The following is a 6,000-nucleotide window of genomic DNA, read 5'->3' as shown; positions in this document are numbered from 1 at the left end:
TTTTAACTAATTTATTAATTAAATAAAAAATGATAATAATAATAACAATAATAATAACAAAAACAACTTAATTAACATTGGATAAAATAAATAAACTAGAAGCAACAAAATGCAACCTTTCATTTTTCCTTTTTCATTTTTCTCATTTTTCACTTTTTTTTTTCAAAATAACTTAATAAAATAAAATGCCAAAATGTTGAATTTAAAAGAAATAAACATATTTTGTGAGCAAATTTCTTTTTCTTTCTTTTTTTTATATTTTTTTTATTTTTTCGAGAAAACATTGAATTTAAAACAAAAACGACTAAAGCATATTTTTGAATGGTTTTTCCTTTTCCTTTTTGAGAAATTCTATGCTAAACTTAAAAACGAGCAAAACTAAAAACTAAAATTAAAACTAACACTAACAAATGAATAAAACCAAAATGACAAATAAAAATAAACAGCAAATGAACTAGACAAACTAAAAAAAAAAGCAAAAATGAACAAAACTAAATATGAAATAACAACTAAAAGTGCGAAACAAACAATAATGAACTAAAATGCAAACAATCTGAAACAAAAATCATGAATTAGATGCAACATACAAAATTATTTAAAATTTGGTGTCAACACAATGTGCTCATAGAAATATGATAAAATAAAGATAATTTTCAGGGTTCTCACACTATCTCCCCCTTAACAGAATTTCGTCCTCGAAATTCTCTCCTTTGCTCACAAACTCGATTCTATGGGGTTTTCTTCCACTTTCAAGGGCATCCCTCACTCATCTTGCTACCACAATCTTACATAGAGAGAAAATCTTAACAATGTAATGGTTAAAACACCATGCTGAGAAAAATCAGTGGAGATATCAAAAGGTGAGAAGTGACACAAACTTTAATCTCGATGAAAAGAAGAGTTAAAACTTGGTTACTATTCTTGCTAGCTCTTAAACCCCTACACTTTACATTGACTAATCACTGATAATGTAAGGCCCCTTTTCTTTACCATTATACCACGAAACCCGTATCACCCTCTCAAGCCAAAATTTCTTCCTTTTGAACCACAAATGAAGAATTTTCACTTAATTTCAAGACTAAATTATAGTAAGAGATTCATGGATAAAGATCCAATACTGCCCAACTACTAATATTTAATATCACTCGTTAAAACATTAGGTACCAAATCCACTGTTTCTAACGGGGATACACTTACTACATAAAGTTTGCATAACACATAGTTCAATACATACAACTATTTCAGCCAAAACATCACTAATTGCTGACTTTACCTATTACAGTAGTTTCACCATCCCGAAATTCATTTGTCTTGGACAGTTCCTCACTTGCTATCCAAGTTGGCCACATCTAAGACATGCACCAATTTCCAAATAACATACTCCCGTATGAATTTTGTTACATGTTTCACACTTGGCAGCTACGCATCTCCTCTTGAAGTGTCCATTCTTTCTTTTCTTCCTTTCTTTATCCTTCATAGCAAATTCATCTTCATACATCTCTTTACGTCTCTCTTTAATATTGTGAGAACTTTCTTCACCCCTTTTCGTTATCACTAGAAATGTCTTGAGATGCTATCCGACTAGACAAATACACTAATTCAAACTTACACCGCACCTCTTCCGGAATCCTTTCGTATTTCTTTTTCAGTTCTATGTTCTTGTGTAGTAGCTCAATTTTCTCCGAATATTCTTGTTTCTATCACTCTTCGCAGTGCTCAGCTGGCCTTTTTTCGAACTCTATTTCCTTTCAAAAAATCTCTATTTCCTTATACATATCAGCCAAATGTGCCATCTCACCGATTCGCTTGAACTCAAGTGATAGCTTGCTAGACAAATTAATGGATCAAAATAAGTAACTAAGTACAATTGAAACTCTAACCATATAACTGTTAAGTTCCTTCACTTCCAATCCAGCCACAAAAGATTAAACTTAGATATTCTCAAATGAGATAGACCAGAAAATAGAACATAGTTAGGGCAATATCTTAAGATAATATGCCACTTATCACTTATGTACATAACGAAACTCTAAAACATGCTTTGTATATCAAAAGTTCCACACCCTATCTCAATCTTTTGCATACACGTATAGTACCCAATTTCTTTTTCTCAAATTTCCATACATAATACCAAAACTCTCGATCTTGACACAATAATAACCAAGCTAAATCTATACTTTGACATTAATGGATGTTATCAAGGAAGTATAGACAAGGGTAGTCCATCGAGGACTAAGCTACCGGTATCAGATATCATAAGAAGGGTAGAAATACCTATATAGTTACAGTTAAACCGCCTCAAAATCAAACAAACACTTATCAAGTCCTCACAGTCATAGGAGAAGGAAATAGGTCTTCAGTGAACTTTCTCAACATACACTACAATCGGGCCACCGTTTATCAAAACCCTAGCCAGATTATTTCTAGATTAGTCCATGGTAGCACTCCTAGATCCAATCCCCTCGATCAGTCCAATTACTAGGTCAAATGATAGAATCTTCAACGTCTTGACTTTTGCCATCAAAACTTATTTTAAGTGCAATCAAGATATAGACCCTTATTCTAGTGCTCTCCACTTTTTGTTACTCAAGTACAATAATCCATAATAAGATAATTCACATCCCGAGCCAGCCAGTCCCAAGAGTAAATTACCCATATTAGATATTCCTACCTGACGTACATATCTATCTTCCCCAAGTATCATGACAAAGGTTTTATACATGTAACAGTCATGATTCTTAGCTTATGCCCAAGAAGAGCAGCTAGTCCTTTCCAATTATTCACATAATCGGGACTATAGCACCACTTGGTCCCAAACTCACTCCGTGCAGAGACCACACGAAACCTGGCTCTGATACCACTGTGACAGCCCCACCTTCCCCTAGGGTGTACCCAAGGGTTTGACGGACCGCCTGCCCAATTCTCACCAGGATTCAGTCACAATTCATGAAAACTTTCAAATAAAAACCTTGATAACAAAAGCGATATGAATGTTCAACCTTTAACATACACACTCATGGTCCTCTAACATCCACACGACCTATATATATAATCAAAGAATCAGACTTACAAATATCGAACCAAACAAGCAGACTAGATATCTTTGAAGTACATGCTTGAGCAACTAACAATCTTCGAGGAAAGCGAGACTTTCCTCAATTCAACCTCTCATATTCTCATCCTTGTAAGGAAAACAAATGGCATAGAATAAGCTAAAAATCCAGTGAGGTTCCAAGTAACCAAACAGGTAAAGTATGAGGCAAGATAGCATACCCAGACATCAAGAAACAAGTCAAACTCAAATAAATCATGACCCAAGGTTAAGCAATTAGCCAGATAAATTGTGCAAAAGGGTACAGAAAAAAAAGAATACATTCAGGGCAAAGGATATAGGTTGCTCTCAGGAGCAAGTTCCACAGTAGATTGATGAAGGTCTGTTGACTCTCCGTCAACCATGAAAGTATAACGTCCGTAGATCTCCACTTTAAACCAGTTTCCATCTACCGATCAACCCCCTATAGGCCTGAACATCTAAGAAGTATCCAAGGTTCGTCGATCTCCTCGACCAAGCCATTGTTGGCTCGATTCAATTAACTAGCCCTGGGTTGGACTTATAGTCCTAGATATACAGTAAATTCAGGATATGGCTTATAACCCCAAGTATTCAGATAATCAAGATTGGAGTCATTGGCAGTTATCCAATGCTCATACAGTAAAACTTGGAGACATTAGTTGTCACTTAATGCTCCGTATGTAGAAATAAACAGTGGTGGCAATATTCGAGCATACCAATTAGTCGAAGAGATAATACTCAACTCGACAAAATAGGATAGAGGTATTGAGACTGTGACAGCCTCACTTCCCCCTAAGGCGAACCAAAGGGTTCGACGGTCCACCTGCCCAGCTCTCATAAAAATCATCAAAAATACCTCATTTCTTCTCTAAGCTTGGCCGAACCTCTCTCTCAAGAAAGGAGAAAGAAAACCTCTTCAACTTCTTGATTCTCTCTTGCTCAAATCCAAGAATACAACCACTTAACCTTGTTTTTGTTCCATAGAAATCATTAAGTGAGTGATAGTGAGTTGTGTGGTGAAGTTGTTTGGAAGCTTAAGGTGCTAAGTGGTCTCTCTTCTTTGGTTCTAAGGTGAGTGACTATGGAACCCCTCTCTTCTATCTAAAGATGCTTAATTAATGACTTGTGGTTGTTATAAGTGTGATTTGGTGGACTATTTCTTGATTTTAGTTAAGATTGATGAAATATTCTATGTATTTGGGATTTTTGCTGGTTGCATATGATTAATATTATGTGGCTATGTATGATGATTGGAAATGATTGAGAATGAAGCTAGTTGGTGTGAATGGTAGTTAATTGCAAGAAATTTCTGTTTTGGAAGAGAAATTGGGAATTAGGGTTTCATTATTCTTCAATTCTGTCTGGTTTTGTATCTCCTAGTTAGAGGCCGAATTGGTCTTGGCTTAAAACATGAAAGTTGTAGGGAATGACATTTTAGAGGTGTCTACAGAATTTCAGGTCAATCGGAGTAGCGTAGAATGAGAAAAGACGGATTTACCCTTGCTGTCCTGTTTCTACCCGAACCTGAGAACTGCGATTGTAATTGGTTATTTTGGTTTGGAATGCTTCAGAATTGGTTGTTCTGGTCTTCTAATGAAATGTAGCCCTGTTTCTAAGCTTTCATATGGCTTTGGAATTTCTGGATTTGGACTTATGTAGGCTGTTTTATAATGTTTGTACTAGAATACGGTTTGTGACTCTGTTTTGCGATTCTGGTGTAGTATGTGACATTTTTGACATAGTTACAATCGAAATTGGACTAAGTGGCCTTCTTCAACATTGTAGACCCTTAAGTCCTGAATATTCTTGTAAAATTTTAGGTCAAACGAATCAGTGTATCATGAGTTATAGATGAAATACTCAAGCCTGTTTTGAACATCAGGTTCTGTACGTTTTTAGTTTAGCTTCTGCCCGTGACTTTTTCGGTTTTGATACTGTACGATCTGGGTGGTGACTCCTTTATAAGAAATGTAGATCTTGGTTTTGGCTTTGAAACAGTATAAAGTGCGTCGAAATCCAAGTTCCGTAGCTTCCGTTATGACCCAAACAAGATCGATCGTCAAAACTGCCTTGTATCTGGACAGTTCTGACGGGTATTTTGACACTCAATTTTTGTTCTGTTCTGAGTGGATTCAGGTCTTGGTCAAAACATCAAAGTTTTAGTCTTAGGTCTCAGCTTTCTAATGCCTTTGGAATTTCCTGATTTGGATTTGTGAGCTGGGAGTTATGGTCCAGCAAACAACCCTGTTCGTCACCCTAAGACGTAAATTTCTGGTATTGTTTTCTACAATTTTGACCTGCTTCCATTCAGATCTATGTCGCGCCCCATTTTTTGATAAATAAATAACTGGTTTTAAAATGTATTTTTTTGTGATTGGAAAATGAATTGTGATTTAAAAGAAAAAATGGGTCTAAATGGGGGATTGAGAATGCGACGATTTGACCCAAATTTATAGTCTAAAAAGGGTTTTAAATAAAAATTGGAGTCGCCACTTGGTAATGAGTTAAGGTGTACCAAGTCACCAAAAAATGAATTTTTAAAGAAAAATAGGAAAAAGTAGTAAGAAACCCCTTTTAAACGACTCCTAGTCCACGTAAACCAAAGAAAAAGGTTCGGGAGTCACATTTGACAAAGGGGAAGGCAAGGATAAAATCCAAGGCACCCCTCTGACCTAGCCAAGGCTAGTTGCATAATTTAATCAAAGATTTTCTTGTTTTAACCAAAGAATTTATTACATTTGGATGCACTACATGAATGCAAACCCTAGACCTAGGGGTATTGGGGGAAATTTCTCTTCAAAGGTTGAGTGGTGCCAATCACATTAATTGTGAAGCCCAATAACGATCCTTTGAAGAAGTCACGAATAATGCGAGTGGGATGCAAATGAATGGAATGCATGTATGCAACGTGAGGACATGAGTTTGAA

Source organism: Coffea arabica, chromosome 4c (genome assembly GCF_036785885.1).
Source record: "Coffea arabica cultivar ET-39 chromosome 4c, Coffea Arabica ET-39 HiFi, whole genome shotgun sequence".
Lineage (NCBI taxonomy): Eukaryota > Viridiplantae > Streptophyta > Magnoliopsida > Gentianales > Rubiaceae > Coffea > Coffea arabica.
This window is presented reverse-complemented; position numbering follows the sequence as displayed.